Raw genomic sequence first — 16,957 nt, forward strand, 5'->3', positions numbered from 1 at the left:
AAATACTCAACAGAAGGAACTGACTGCTACATGTATACCCACAATGGTTAAACCTAAAAAGCACAATATTGAATAAAAGAAGTGAGTCAATATAAATCAGTATGACTTTTTTACATAAAATTTAAAACTAAGCAAAACAAAGTAATATGTTTCCTAAATCTGTGTACATAAGCGTTACAACTATAAAGAAAGGCCAGAACTTACTCTTGAGTGGGAGGGAGGGACAATGGGCATGTACACAAAGTATGTTTGAAGGTGCCAACTGTGCCCCATTAGCCTGGGTGATGGGCACACAGGTGCTTGTATTTTTACTATTATTTAATCTGAACACCTATGTGAATATGCTTGCGTATGCATATTTCACGATTTAAAATGATTAAAACAGATAAAGCAAGAGAGGAGTTAATTGAGTAAGATCCTTGAGGCAGTGGAGTGGGATGGGCTTCAGAACAAGAGAACGGGCATTTCTTGAACAGAAGGGCAGCTGCTCTTCGGAGAGCAGAGTAGGGAGAGGCAAGGAGGGGAGCAGCTACAGGTGTGCTTCCTGCTGTGTGTGCAGACTGGGAAGATACCGTGCGAAGCATGAGGGAGTTCACGTCTGTTTACTGACTCTCTTTTCAGGGCGTAGGAGTGAGGGAGTGCACTGACCATGAAGGAGTAGCTGGGGGTAGAAGGCCGGGGGAGGGTAGTGAAGGCTTAGGAAAGAATTTCACAGGAGAGCAGGCATGATGCTTGGAGGAGATTTTCATGGGTACCTAAGAAAAGTTGTCTTTAAAATTTTCATAGTTAATGGTTTATTTTAATACAAAGGTTTTTATTCACTTTTATGATTTTTTATTTTACTATATATTAGGAAAAACAATTAGCATATCTAACGATGTTTCATGAATATGACTGACAAAGCAAAAATGCTGTTTAAAAGTTGAGTTAATTTAAAGAAAATATTCAGTAAATATTGGCTCAGGTGCTACTTTCAAATGGCAAGAATCCCAAAGGTGGCGCTCAGAATTTGGGGGAACTTCACCGTTTAAATAAGGTAGACACTGGGGCGGCTGGGAAAAGAGGAATGCTGTGTGTGAAGACCCGTGAGGAGCGCCAGGACCTCAGCTGCTCCTAAAAGCACAGCTCTGCAGAGGCTCAGGCTTTGACTCTGCATTGAGAAGCCCTTTGCTTTTGCGAGGATGTCGCCAGGAACTTCTGAAAAAACTGAATTTTCCAGAAAGATAAGCAAAGTGAACTGGAGAGTGAAACAGTTCATTCTTGAATTCGGCAACTCGTGCCCCTCTGGCTGGGGGGCCCATGGGAGGCGAGGGGACGACAACATGTGTAACTTTGACATGTCGTGGCTGTGCGCTGTGGAAACAGGTGAGAAGGGCTAACAAGGAGAGCTGGAGAAGACGCTTCTGAAGTAATGGTTCACCAGGTGGGCAGGGAAGGTGGGCAGGTGGACACGAGATAAAGCTCAGAGGTATGGAAGGGCATCATGAGTAGAGGGTGTGTGAGATGATTTAAAAAGGACTTCGTAACTCAGATGAACTCTTCACAGTCTGCTTTGATGGATGAGTGCTCTAGACCCCAGAGTGCTGTATTTTTACTCATATTTTAATACTGTGATGCACTTTCTGGGAGGGCTATGGCAGGAAGCTCTTATCATGCTTAGGTTTGTTTATAACCTCATGTAGACGGTGGAAGTCACAGAACAGAGAACAGAACTTTTCCTGAGAGCAGCCACATATCCAGAGCCTGAGATTGCCTGTGTGGAGTGTTGCAGGGGAATGTCCCAGACAACCAGGAGCTACTGACTAATCAGGGAGGGAAATAAGCACATTCCCAGAGGAGCTGACTCAATGAGGAGGACCATTCCCATGTGCATTCATCAAGTATCTTTTGACTGTGCACTCGTGCTGGTTGGGAACGTGACTGATCTCTATAGACAAGGTCCCTATCCTCATGCAGCTTACATGGAAGAGACTCATGTGAACTGGCAAACCATCAGTCAAAGCTGTTGGGAATGCCAGGGTGCAAAGAGCTAAGAATTTAGAGGCAATACTGGTTTTCCTTAGTCTCCACAGACCCAGCTGGTAAGACTGTAGTATGCTCTTACATTTGGGGGGAAAAAAAAAAAGCTCCCAAATTGCTACTTTCCTAGAAACATCTTAGTTTGCCACTAATTCCAGGCATGCCTATGGGAATGCTAGAAGGCCTTGATGTCAATATCCACAGGCTTTTCCTTAAATGTTAGCAAACATGTACTAATTAGTTATTCCTTTTAAATACTCCAACAACAGGATGAAGAGATAATTGGATAGGCATGGAAAACATCCTAATGGAGGGAAAGAGGAAAGCACTCCAAAGTTCGTCTTCTTCAAGTTCTTTGATATCGCAAGACTATGTCCAGTAGGTGTCGATAACTTCTTACCTTGGGGTCCATGGAGTCCTAGAGGGTCAACAGATATCGTTCAGGGCGATCCATGGACGTTCTGGTGTTGTAGGGAAAAATGTGTAGGTATGGGCCCAGAATCCTCATGGGCTTCTCAAAGGAAATCCCAAAAGTCAAGGGTCACTTCTATAAATCCCCTGAAAGTGCTTCCGTGAGAGCTTTGCGTGAGTAACTTGGCATCAATGCCTCAGAGCAGGAGGCAGTGCGGCAGAACAACACGGGAGACCTGGCCTCCGTTCCGGTCCCTTACTACCAGCCACATGAAAAGCCTCGCTGCCATCTGAGCCTCCATTTACTTATCTGTTAAATGGGGGAAAGGATACTTTTATTTCCTACTGTTTTCGTGTTAAATGATCAGATGTATGTGAAAATGCTATAGAAACTTTAGTTGCCATCTAGAAGCAAGAGGCTTACAGGGGTGTCCAACCTGCGGCCCAGGATGGCTGTGAATGAGGCCCGACACAAAATCGTGAATTTACTTAAAACATAAGATATTTTTTTTTTGCTTGATTACATGTCTCAGTGTATTTAATGTGTGGCCCGAGACAACTCTTTTTCTTGCAGTGTGGCCCAGAGATGCCAAAAAGTTGGACACCCCTGCTAGAAAATGTTTCCTCTCCTTACAGGGAGCCAGTGATAGGTTCTTGGTCACTAGGGGGAGCTTTAGGATTCAGGGGAAAGATAAACCAGTGATGGTCCCTGAAAGCTTGAGGCCTCTATGAGGAGCTCTTCAAAAAAACCTTGCCTTTTATAAATATCCACTTAGAGTGTTCATTATTTTAAAAATGTTACACAAAGGTCCATAAAAGCCACTATGACCCCATTTCCCTGTGGCACAGATTTCCCACCCATTAACCAATGGGATCCATCCTTCTGACTTCCTCAGTAGTACATTGTTTGTGAGAAATCCTAGTATTTATGTAGAATCAATTTAAAAGTAAAAAAAAAAAAAAAGTAGAAAGCAATTTTCCAGAAGGCCTTAGGAGGAAAGTACTTTTCCATTAGCAAAATGGTTCATTGTAAATTGTGTGACACGTGGCAGTGACTGAGGACTTTTGCACCCTGGCAGGACGGGGAAGCGCATTGTCTAACTTTGGCACACACTTAGAACTCTTGCTTTGGCTTTCCTGAGGGCGCCTCTGCAGTACTTAACTGGCGTGCTTCTCTCATGTCAGGGCTAGAGTGAGGGGATCCGATTGAAAAGAGCTTGCCAGTTCCACCAGAGGACTCAGAATGGTGTGAAGCAGGAGGTAGGAGAGAGTGAAAGACGCTGACCTTGCACTTTAGGGAGTCAGAGTTTCACTGCCTCGCTGTGTGTTTGGGGGACAATTTTTGACCCCTTTTAGGATCTCAGTTTCTTTCTCTGCTTCTGACCACTAACCCCCCCTCCTTCCCTTGCACATGTGGACCTGTGGTCACACAGTCTTTCTCCATGAAGCCTGGATGTTAAGTAACCAGAATTAGGCCCCAGATCATAGAAGCCAAAGTTTACAGGAGCACAAAGCTCTTAGATTTATCTGATTGTCAATCCAAATTTATTTGGAGAAGGTGAAATCTTGATTTTTCTCTTCTTTGAGCCCTTCGGGCTGTATTTCAGTCCTGCAGCAAAACAGATGCTTGCAGAAAACGGTGGACATCACTTTTTCACATATGTTTGCAGGGAGCTGTGTAAGAACTTCATGGCTAATATCCATTAACAAAAATTTATTTGAAGGGGTGGTCACACCTCTCCCGAAAAGCTATTATGAAATCTGTGGCGTTTCCGGCAGTCAGTGACCTTTTTGAACTGAGGAAGTACTCTAGGAAATGCTTTATTTTTGTTTTGTACATTTCTCACACCTGGACGCTCCCAGAGCTTCCTCTCCTCTGTGGCCACATGCATGCTCCCATTGAAACCACTGGCGTCTCAGAAGTGACCTTAGCAGGAAGGATTTCTCTGCTGACAGAGAGTCTGCAGGTTATAAAGTATGAAGCCCTGCTAGGCTCATTCATTGCAGTTTATGAGAAACAGCTGCCTTTCCTTGTAGAGACACTTGTTGAAGGCTTTCCTCTCCTTTCCCCTGAAGTGTAATAACTAACCGAGACTAATCAGCTGATTTGGGTCAAAACAAGCAGGAGGCTCTGGCAGCCCATTTGAAGCCTGGCTGTTCCCCGTGAGCAATAGGAAATTTTCTAAAACAATGCAAACAACTTGATCAATGATTCCATGAGTGATTACAGTCTGAGTAATTTTCTCCCTTTTGTTTTCCAGAGCCTGCTGTTCCTTCTTTACAGCTTTCAGGTGGTGAAGGTCAGAAGGCCAGCAACACGATCAGATCATCGATCCTTAGTTTAGGATGCTCAAATGTTCAGGTACTTGCAGATCACGGGGATCTTGTTACAAGGCAGATTCTGATTCAGCAGATCTGGGGTGGGGTGCGGGTGGGAGGTGATGGTGATACCGATGGCTCGGTCTTTGGACCACACCAGTAGCAAGGCCCTAGTAAATTTGTCTCTATCTCTTGTTTCCAGCTGATGTGTATTGGTAGGACAAAGAATACCTTTTCCATGGGATCCTCAGACACTGTCAGAAATCAATGAATAAATGATTTCAAGTCCATGGGAAACCATGAGGTCACAGATTCTATCTTCGGATTTAACAATTGAGTTTGGTATACCATGACTTTGACTTTTCATTTAGTACAAAGCAGAATACTGAGAACAGACTGAAGTGTGCAACAATGCGGAGAGCAGAATTCGAGCAGATCTGATTTTTCCTATGGATGGCAAAACAACTGTTTATTTGAGGGGTTTTGTTTCTGTTTTGTTTAGTGTTTACAGCAAGCATTATGCTCTGTACTGCTTTAAAGCAGCAACCCCATGGGGACTGCCTGGGAACATGTGTGCGATTCCTCTAATTGCCGTTCTCACTAAGGGATGAGTTCTGTTCAGGTGTTAAGGAATTTCTGTTTTTTTCTTGAATATTCTCAGGAGAGCTGCTTTTTGGAATTGCCATACTGAGTTATTTTTAGATTTTTTATTTGGCTCATTGGTATGTTGCTTTGGATATGCTATTATTTCCACAATTTCTGTTTTCTTGGTTATCCTATACGTGTTACAATTGTGGGTCATGCCATCTATTTTATAGGACTGGAAAATTGAAAGTGAACTTTAAACTCGTTGGGTCCAATTTCCTCTTTAATATATGAATTTCTATAAGCTAGCCTCTGCGTGAAACACATTTGGCCGTGGGGGTCTTACTACTTTACATTCTGTCCTTCAAATAACTCTATTAGGGAGCCTTTCCTAATATTGGGTCGAGGGTCGTCTCTCTGTGGCTTTTGCTAATTAGCCCCGTTTTACTCACTGGGGACAATCCTTTGTCTTGAACAGAATGTGGGTACGATACATATTGTTAGGCAACTGACTTATTCAGGCCCAGGACTTGGGCATTCTCTGTGCCTTGGGCAGTTCCTCATGCAACAGAGTAGCCTGCAACCCCTGATGGGAGGAATAAGCCTCGGGCAAGGTCCAGAGCTGCACTTTCAGAAACTGCGCGGGCTGGAACAGTCCCTACTTTACTACCAGGGTGGAAGATTCCCTCTATTTCTTCCTTATATGTAGCCCAGCTTAAGCCTGAAATGAAATTCAGGATGAAGATTCATGATCACTCATGAATTTTTTTCACAACCAGATCATTCAATAGGAATCTTAGAAATGGCTCCAATTTTCAAAATATTTATCTTTACTTTTGTTCTCACCTAAAGCAAAATTTTGAAACTGGAAAATTTGGACTCCAGTCTTCCTCTCCTATTGCCCTTTTAAAATCATTCTTTCTTCCTAGTTTTTGCTCCATGAGTGATTTGATCTCCAAGGTTGCCCCTTTGCAGTATCATTCTATGAGCCATTCGTTACCCCTTTCTTGCCCTCTTCCCTCATCAGAATTAACCTGTCCTCTGTCTGGTTTTCTTAGCAGTCAGCCTTATCCATTGTGACCCGGACTGTTAATGGGTTTGGGTCCCCTGAACAAATCCTTGATAATGCGCAGCATAGCTCTTGTTTCTTCTGCCTGCCTCAGCATCATAATTGCTTAATCCAGTCAAACACGTATCTCCAGAGGGCCCTTAGATAGTGGCTTTGTAACGGGGAGGGATATAGTTGTCATGGTGGGATCATGGTTCAGAGACTGTTTTGGTCTCTGGGCCCCTTAGCACAAGTTCATGTTATGCATCTCCAGTTGTATGGGACTCATTCTGTTTTCCATAAACAATAATAACAACAGCTCATACTCCACGTGGTACTTACTATCTTTCAGGTACTATGCCTAGGACCTAACAGATTTCTCATTCAATTTTTATAACAACTTCATGATGTAGTTTCATTTTACTAATGAGCAAACGAAAGTTCAGAGAGGTTAGGAAATTTGCCTAGCATCACACAGCTACTATTGTAGAAAGAGGGTTCAAACCAGGGTCTGTCCAACTGAGACCCATACCCTTGACCATGCAGCCCCCTTTTCTCTGATCAACCAATAGGGCAGAAGCCTGGGATCAGTGAGATTTCCCAGACAAACCCTGCTGTGTCTACCTGGAATACAGCTGTTACCAAACAGAAGTGGTGTTCAACAGCCTGCCGTCAACCATAGGCAAATTCCAGAGGCAGAGGTTGGTGGGGAAGGAAGTACGTCCTTATTAAAATGTTGCACAATTTGGGAGGACAGGAAACCCCTCATCTGCAGGCTCATCTCTTTAGCAAAACACAAGCAAAACTCACCTGTACCCAAAAAGGCCAAAGCCCAAAACAATGCCCAGAATTCCCGCTCCATCCCAATCTGTCTTATGGAGCCTGAGGCGGCTAAGCAGTTGCTGTCTGGCTTCAGGCTCCCTTCTGGAGTCCACATGTGTTGTCAGTGCTGCCATTTGTCTTGAGGCTTCCAGGACCAGAAGAGGTCCTGCAAGCCCTGGCCCGCACGTCCATGAGGTGAACCCAAGAGAGCGTGTTTCTCCCTTCCTTCTGTTTAAATCTCCAGGCCCAAACTTCTGTGTGCTCTGGGAGGGTCTGCCCCCCACCCCACCAGCCATCCTGTCCTTTTCCCAGGTTAGATGGCCATGTTGACCTCTGTGGTCACATGCAGCTGCATCCTCTGGTGTCACCCACACCTAGTGCCCAGAAGGGAAGAAGGGGGCTTTTCCCTTAGCCAACATTTCACTACACATGCTCAGCTCGATGACTTCCTCCGGCAGTGTCTTTGTCCAGGGGTGGGGAATCTGTCATCACACTCCACGCTAGCTTGGTTACCTGGGGAACGCAGCCTCCCCTGTGCTGTCTCAGGGCCTCTCCCCTGTGCTCCTGTTTGCACTCCCAGCACGCACAAGGTCTGTCCAGGTCTATCGTAGTGTAACCTTCTACTTCACCTAGGTGTGAAGGAACTGCCCTTTGCTCATCTCTATCCTCTTAGCTCTCGCCTCTCCCTTTTCTATGCTTAGAAAACTTCTGGCTTCTACATACACAAGAATAAGAAGTATTTGTTATTTAACACAAGTATTTATTATAGAATGACAGGAGGGATACCAACACATCCTATCTGGGGTTGCTTAAAAAGAACTGTTTGCCTGAGTAGATGTGGTTTTTCTTTTTTCTGGAGAGAAAAAGTTCCAGCAACTCTTTGGTACATGAAGCATGGCATGGGTTAGTAGGGTTGGATGACTGAGACCTCTCGGAGTTATTTCTGAGAAAGCAAGATGGTTCATCACCTTTAATGACTGGGAAACAAATTTGCTATAATGTCAGCCTTGGACAGATGGGTTTATACCTGTGCCTGGATTTGTTACTCTTTTTTTTTTTTTTTTTTAAGGGCATCCCCATGAAAGTCTCCTTTTGGGGCAAAGAGAATAAAAAGACAGCAAAATGCTACTTTCAGGATAAATGTATCAGTTTGCAAAAACTCACAGGCTTTCCCACAGTGGCCACTCTCGGGGCAGCAACCTCTGGTCATCACGCTGTCACAACAGGGGAGAGCAATGCTTGGGCACAGGGCAGAATAGAATGTTCCTCACAACTGTGTGGAAGACATGTAGGTAGGCCGAAGCCAGGAGGCAACAGACTGCCCCGGGCCCAGGAAAACACTGAGCTGAGTAAGGCCACAGGGCCCTAGGTGCAGCTATACTTGTCCTGTGACACCTGAGTAATTTCGAAACAGACTTACAACAAATCAGAACAACATGCATCTCCAGAGAGATTGTTGCAGGTTTTCAGAAAAGTAGTATTTTACAGGAATACTAATTTATAAGAATAATAAAGAAACTTCTCCATTCTTGGAAATATATTTAGGTGAGGCCATGAGTTCCATGGAAGATAATTTTCATTCATTCACCCATCCATTCATTTATTGATCAAATGTTTACCGAGTGTCTCCTCTGTGCCAGGACTTGTGCTATGTATGTGCTTGATATACGAAAAAGAACAAGAAATTGCCTCCACTCTCAGGAAGCTCATGGACCAGTAGAAGAGACTCATAGAGTCCAATGGTTGTGGTTCAGTATGCTTTCAGGAAGCCTGGGAGGGTCATTAGCCCACAGACACCCATGAAAGCCCCTGGAAGTGGTGTCACCTGAGCTGGATCTTGCAGCACCTTCAGCAATAATCCCCCAGAAATCTATATATTTACATAACGTTGCTTTGCCATTTAACAAGAGATGACCACTAAGTAGATATTGTGTGGGGAAGGAAGAGATAAATGGGGTATTAAGTGAACAAATAGGAATTTAAACACTCAAACTAGAATCTTGGAGGGGGAGTGAAGGCCATCGCAGGCTCTGCCTTTAATGACTAAGATTGAGATCTCTACGACTTCCGAGGTGTGTGTACCTGAGCAAATTGCTTAGCGTGCTCAGATCCAGTGCCTCATAGGGTTTTCAGGTTTCAGTGAGAGAACACTTGTAAAGCATGTGCTCAGGAGCTGGCTTATTTAAATGTCAATAAATGTCAACTCTTATTATTAATACTGTTATTATCATCAACAGTGTTCTTTCACTAATTAACCTTCTTAATCTCCCTGCATCTCCGGTACCTGATTTTTGCCTCCATGGAGGGACAGGAACAAATAAAACAAAGAGAATATAAGAAATTAGTGTGTGATGGTAATGATCATCCTCTAGTTAAGAGCTGGTAGAATTAAGAGGATATCCTACAAAGAACAGGACACGCTATCCTTTTCTCCACCCTATCACAAATCCTGCTTTCAGCCCACTGATCTCTGCTCAGAAAGCCAAAGCATTAGTGACATGCAGTTATAAAGTATAACTTATAAATTCTTCTAGTTCTGCTGGTACTAAATTACCTAAAGCCCTCCTACTGGGAAGTTCCTTTTTCTGGTGCAATAAATACAATCCCCATGAGGGGTGGGGGAGTCGGGGGGAAGGGGACGTGTGGCTGTGTGCCTTTCTAAGGTAAAGAGTTGGAACTGAGTCCCCTATATGAAGCTGGAACTATCAAGTGGTTATGGCTTCACTAAAGGATGACTAGAAAATAAATCTCCCCATAGCACAGGAAGACGACAAGGAAAAGAGGCCGACTTCATGTGGGCTTTGGACTTAAACTATGTGCATAGTCCTGAAACTGCTTTCCACCCCCTACTCCCCAGCTGAGAAATCAATATAAAAAGTGACCTCAAGCCTGTGATATCCCAGGCAGTGATAACTTTTGGAACATCTGGCAGAAGTAACCATTCTGACAAACAGATATGAAGGTAAAAATGCATTATTAGGGATAAAGAAGGTCATTTTATAATATAAAAAAAAAACAATTGACCACTTGCATATATAGTTGACCCTTGAACAATAGGTATTTGAACTGCACATGCCAAGTTACATGCAGGTTTTTTCAATAAATATTTGCACTGCTTTCAACCCACAGTTGGGAGTCTGTGGATGTGGAGGGTCACCTGCACGCTTTGATCGACATCATTTTGTATAAAGGTTTTCATACCTACAGGGGATCCTGGAACCCATCCCCCATGGATACTGAGGGACAACTGTAGTAGTTAAATTTGGGGGAATCAAAGGTTGTACATGGAGTTGGGGCTGTGCATGGGTCAGGCCCCCAGTCCTGGCATTGTTCAAGGGTCAACTGTACTTAATAACATGGCCCGAGCGTGTTTAAAGCAGACATCAAATTGACTTATAGAGACATTTAAAAATCTATGTGTAATAGGTTTTTAAAAACATCTCTCGGTAATTGAGAGATTAAAAGTTAAAGATGTGTAAAGACGTTAAAGGTTTGAACAAGGCAATTAACCAGCACAATTTAGTTTACATGAAGTTTATGTAACCCAACTAGGGATTGCTTGCCGGACTACAAAGCACATCCATCAAATACCAAAGCCTCAGTAACATCCAGGGTATGTTCTCTGGCCATACTCCAGTAAAATATGAACTTGAAAAAGATACTTGGAATGACTCTATATAGTTGAAAACTGGAGAGGAGGAAAGACACTTTTAAAGACTATTTGGCCAGTGCAGTAGTCGGGAGAGTGTACATTATGCGGCAGTGATGCCCAGACTAAAATATGTGCATATCCTGAAACAATGAAGGTTTGTTTCCTATTCATGATACATGTCCAATGTAAGTTTGCTGGGAGCTTCGCTTTACAGTTTCCTCACTCCAGCACCCAGCTGGGTGGAGCCTGCACCCCCTGGTATATTACCAGTTACCGTGGTGGAGGGAAGAGAATATGATTCTTAAAGTTTTCTGCCCCGAAATAACACATGTCACTTCCATTCGTAACGTAGGCCAAAGCACACCGGCTGCCACTATTGCCATGGCTGAGTTCAAGAGGGCGAGGGCCTGACCAGGAAAAGGAGAGCTGGGCATGCCAGTGGCCAGCACTAATGATTATCATGAAGAGGGAATAATCGTGAAAATGAGAAAATGTGCACTTAAAAATTAATGAAAATATAACATATTAAAACAAGGGATGTAGCTAAAGCAATACATAGAAAATTAAGAAGCTAGCCATCTATTCAAGAAAATAAAGTATCCCAAAAATAGTGGAAAAAAGGAAATAATAAAGATGAGATGCATTAATGAAAGTCACAGAAAACGAAACAGTGTAGAGAATTGAAAACAAGTAAAACTGTTACCTTGGCGGGCCTCTCAGAAGCAGGCCCTGAAGGTAAGTGTGTCCTAGACCTGTTCATCTAAACTTGATTAATAGATCTATTATCTGTTCTCCCCCCAGAGAAGCATGTAAGGGGGTAGCGAAGGCCAGTCAGGGAACAAGAAGCAAAGCTATGGTACAGTTTTAGCCAGGTCCCAGGGAAAACAGCTTCAGCCTGATCCCAGAGGGGGCTTCTGAAGTACGAATTATACCTCAGAGTTGTTCCACTTGGGGCTTTTCATACCTCCATAGTGGTCAGCTAGTGGCTGAAGGTTAACTGGGGCGGACGTGAATTCCTGCACACGTTAGCTTCCCTGAATGGGTGGGCGAAGTGGCTTCAGCAGCCTGAGTCCAGCCCTCTAAAAAATAGTTTTAGGTGCCGACCATTGGAAGCAAAACCTCCCTCAATCCGGAAGGGAGATAAAAGGAGCCCAGGAAATCTGGGGGGAAGAGTGGGGTCGGGTGGGCACAGTGTCCACTCCAATTGATTCTTTGGAAAAAAGCCAATAAAATAAACATTTAGCAAAATATTTTTTTGAAAAAGACTCAGCATGCACAAATAATAATAGAAATGAAAAAGGAGTCATAACTGCAGATATAATAAAGATGAAAAAGAAGATAGCATTATGCCAAGAAATATGAAAATATGGAAATGGTCAATGTCTTAGATAAATACGACTCATCAAACTATCCCAAGAAGAAACAGAAACAGGAGTTCAACCTTCGCCTCTAAAGAAATGGAATCAGTCGTTGAAAGTTCGCCCCCTGCCCCTCCATAGGACTAGATGAGTTTGGAGAAACATCAGGAAACATAATTGCATGCTGATGCCGATTTTACCAAAGAATAGAAAATAAGGGAACATCTGCCAACTCATACAAGGAGAGTGCAAGAAAAAAAAGATTACAAGTCAGCCACATGTATAAATTTATGTGCATAAGCAAGCCAATACTAAAAAGTTAATGAATGTATTAAAATAAAATTGGATTTGTCATTGGAATACAAAGATAGTTTGACGTGAACGAGGTTAAAGGAGAAAAGTCTTGTGATTGTCTCAATAGCACTTGATAAAATGCAATGACTATTCATGATTAAAAACTCCCTCAGCCGACTTTTAGCAAAATAGGAATAGAAGGAAACTTTCTTAATTAATGAAGGCCAGCTACTGAAAACCTACAGCAAACATTATGAAAGATGAAGTGTTAAAATCTTTTTCTTTAAAAGTGTGGACAAGACAAAGACTAAGGAAATGGGGAAACATACCCTGTTCATTGATCTAATGACTCGGTATCAAGAAGATATCAATTCCTATAAATTAACTTGCACATTACAACAAGAGTCTCAGTAGAGCTTTTTCTGGAACTTAATCAGGGGATCCAAAAACTGATATGAAAGTGTAAAGGTCAACATCAAAGACAAGAAGGGAGACAAGCTGGGTGAGGGAGGGCGTTGGAGTTGTTCCCCCAGGCGGGAAAGCACAAAGGCACAGTAATTAGGATGTGCGGTGTCAGGACAGGAATGGACAGAACAGGGATCGTAAGCCAACCCACAGAGATGTGTAAACTTGGCACATGAAGACTATGACATTCCCGGTGTGCAAAGGATGGTGGGATTGGGAATTAAGCGAGCCTAGAAAACTTGGTTCTCCATTTGAGAAAAACATATATTCCTATCTCGTCTTAATCCAAATAAATGCCAAATGAATTGTAAACTCAAATATCAAACTTGAATATTTAAAACTTAGAGAAGAAATTAAGGAAAAATACTTTCATGATTTGGGGTGTTTAAAAAAAATTTAATCAATGTTTCGATTTTTTGATTCCTAAATAAGAGAAAGATGAAATAATTGGTAAATATGACTCCATTAAAAGAAAAATCAAACTTCTGGGCACCAATAGTAATCACTGATTGTGAGGGTTAAGTATATTAATACATGAAAAGCAGTTAAGCTTTATTGTATCTGAAATAATAGCACTAGCAGGCAATTGCTACTATTTCTTTTATAGGGTATCTTCCCCCTCAATAATTACAATGAAGCTAGATTTCCCATGTATTTTTCTCTCTTCAAGACACATCTTCTAGATTCGCAGCAAATGATGTAACTAAAGGGAGAGAGTGTTATCACCTGAAAAACAACATGAAAATGAGTATTTCATCCTTGGGCAAACTGGGCAATCATTTTAATCCAGGAATCGCTTTCATGGGAACCAGTCTTCCTCTGCATGACCTCTGTAGCTTGTGGTCTTTTTTTGGTAATGTTGACATGGTGCACATTCCTCCTGGTGACTTGTTTTGTGTGCCCAAGAATGCAGCTCCTGGCGTCTCAGAGGAATGTCACTGCTGGCAGCCCCCCAGCAGGTCTGACACTGCAGTACTGCTAGGGGCTGCGCTGGTTAGTGTGGCAACCAGGGGCCTTCTCCACACACAGCTATTGGCCCTGGGGCATCATTTTACTCCCCATCGGGGCCCTTCCACAGTTACCTCTTGGCAGCTCCTGCAATGAAGAAGTGAACTTGCATTCTTGCTTGTTAGTGGTGTTATCGGAAGAGAAACATTTGTAGAAGTTCTGGAGGTCTTAGTCATCTGACAGATAAAAATCAGAGGATTCTGGGCTGATGTTGATCATGGAGGTGAAAGGTGGCTTTCTTTTTTTATAAAAAGTCATTCTTCAAAATGATGTTATTTCTGGCCCTTTGGCTGAATCCCTACAGTTTCAAAAGGCGATCTCTCTAAATCCATGCTCTTCAGCCTTACAAATAAACGATTACCATGCACCCTTTCAGCAGCAGCAATAACTGTTTTTGCTTCAACTCACAGCACAGTTCAGAAGGTCAGACGTGACCACAGTATCTCCTGTTATTTCAGGGCTTACATATGTTTGCCTTGGCACCATTTCCTTGGCATTCGGTTTCTCCTATTTTTCCATGGGTTTGGCTTGCAGGAATCAAAGAAACATAATTCTGAAAATAAGTGAAGTTTGTGAAGATGAAGGATTCTGAACTGGTGGTGACTAGACACAGCGTGCAGGAATGCACGCCTCCTATTTATATTCAGGAGGTTGGCCCTGACCCTACTTATGGCCAACAGGAGCAATGGTGAAGGTGGAGGATTGTCCCATTCTGCAGAGGTGGCTGGCTCCTCCCAACTCACTCCCCAGCCAGTCACCAGCCAAGCTCAGCTGTCTCAGTTCACGGCACCCACTGAGGCCAAAGCTAAAAGCTCAGGAGAGTGGCAGACCTTCTTTGATGAAACGTTTTCCAAATCGGCCTCAGTGACAGCTGATGGTTGTCAATGGAAAGATTCTGTGATTGGTCCATTGCCACGGCTTGTTCTGGTTCTTGACAGGAGCGCTCTGAAGACCGTGAGTCTGGGACGGAGGTGTTCCTTCTGTGTAAGGCACGATTAGGACCACTGCTGTGGTCACTACAGTGATTCCTGGCCTCGTCTGCACACTGGGATCCCCTGGGGAGTTTCAAAAACTACTCTTCCCTGAGTTTCACCCCAGGAGGTTGTGATTTGATTGGTCTGCAGGGTTACCTGGACTTTGGAAATTTTCAACAGTCCCCCCAGGTCATTTAGAACCACTGACATGAAGGTTAAGAGCCCATCCTTTGAAGTTGTACAGCCCTGGTTTGAGTCTGAACCCCAAGATTTAATAGCTGTGTGGCTTTGTCCGAGCCATGAAAACTTTCTGGACCTCAGCTTTCTCATCTTTAATATGGGGGTGATCTTTTCTCTGTTATGTGGTTGCTAGGGAGAGTGAGTATAAATATGCTACATTTTTCATACAAAAAAGTATTCCACGATTGTCAGAGGTCCGGGCCACAGTGCATGCTCCACCATTTCCCAGCCACACACTAAACAGAGGGTGTGGCCGAGTTAGTAGTGGGGTTTGGGGGCATATTGACCTGGGTTTGAATCCTGGCTCCACTGTTGGATCTTGGGTAATTGTCTTTAACTTTTCATTCCCTTTGTTGATAAAATGAGAATTTGTTCCTACCTTATTAGGTTGATATGAGGATTAAATGACACAATATTTGTAGGTTGAATGACATGAAATCCTTTTTCTTATATAGGTTAAAATGGCAGCATCTCAGCAATCTCATGTGTTTAACCTAATACTACGTCTTCAAAAATGTTAGTGGCAGTAACTGTTGTTATTACTATTAATCAGTGTGATCTTGAGGGAATTATTCCAGAGGGTCTCAGTTTCACCATCCATAAAATGGACAGGTTAAGGTTTTGTCTTCCTCATAGTACCGTTACAAGGTTTAAATGAGATGATCTTTGTGGAGTCACTTTGAATGTTATAAAATATGAGGAAATCACGATAACCTAGAAAATGTTCTTAGCAACTGGGAACCTCATGGACATAATGGTAAATATCGATTCTGGGAAAGTGAGAGGGTATGAAGCTTGGGAAGGGAACTGAGTACACAGAGCCTGGCCTTTGAGGTTCAGACAGGAGATCATTCCTGAAGCCCACTTCAGGTTCAGCACCACCCCAGCCTCATGGAGAACAGAAGAGCAGTGAGGCCCATGGCTCCTGCTGAGGGCTGAGGGCTAGCTCAGCCATGGCTCCTGCTGAGGGCTAGCTCAGCTATGACCGAGGAAATCTATCATCTGTGTCGGAATAACTAACCCTTCATGATATCACGTGCCAGGCTCTGCTACAGTTCCCTGTATGCATTAACTCATTTTTCATCCTTTGTGAGGGTCACAATTTTTCACAAGTGAAGCAATTATTATCCGTTTTTTACGAGTGAGGAAACAGAGACACAGAGGGGTTAAATAACATGCCCAAGTCACACAGGCGTAATAATAAAAGACACTCAAGAAATGATGATTGTGAAAAATGTTTGTGGCCATGAATAATTCAAGACCATAACAAATTATAACAAATGACAAAATGTTTTATCTAGAGCTCTTTTGTGCCTCTCTAACTTCACTTGTAGCAGAACCCTTTTAACTGGAGTGTAAATATCCCTCGCAGGAAATGTCTCATGGCTTATGCTGAGGGCAGAGTGGTTCTTGACCTCATTTTCATCCCAGACACGTTGGGTGGCCTTGGGTGGGAAAAATAACTTCCCTGTGGCTATAGTTTCTCCACCTATAACATGGGTCTAATAATGTTTCCTTTGAAAGCATGTTGTGGAGCCTAATTATCATAAAGTCATTTTCTCGTGTGTGCCTCCGATGCAGACTAGAAACCCGAAAGGCCACCCAGATGTTAGCTCTGTGGTGAAGTCTTGGCTTCTCTTGGACAGAGACAAGAGTATTGCTTCTTGGTGGGCTTCCAAGCCCTTTTTTGTCTGCTCTTTGCATAGGGCAGTGCTAGGTCTCTTTTATCACATGCAGCATTACTTGGAGTAAATTATCATAA

The 16,957-nt window shown here is 43.1% G+C and overlaps 1 long non-coding RNA gene across 2 annotated transcripts in view; it reads left to right on the forward strand.

The window, feature by feature from the left end:
- The window catches only part of LOC123479585 (uncharacterized), a 93,168-nt gene that overhangs the window by 16,713 nt on the left and 59,498 nt on the right, over positions 1-16,957 (forward strand). For both annotated transcript variants that reach the window (XR_006655239.2, XR_008426886.1), the window contains exons 2-3: positions 2,289-2,397; positions 4,692-4,792. This is a non-coding gene — a long non-coding RNA (uncharacterized lncRNA). The remainder of the gene's footprint in view (positions 1-2,288; positions 2,398-4,691; positions 4,793-16,957) is intronic.

Source organism: Desmodus rotundus, chromosome 5 (genome assembly GCF_022682495.2).
Source record: "Desmodus rotundus isolate HL8 chromosome 5, HLdesRot8A.1, whole genome shotgun sequence".
In the NCBI taxonomy this organism is placed as follows: Eukaryota; Metazoa; Chordata; class Mammalia; order Chiroptera; family Phyllostomidae; genus Desmodus; species Desmodus rotundus.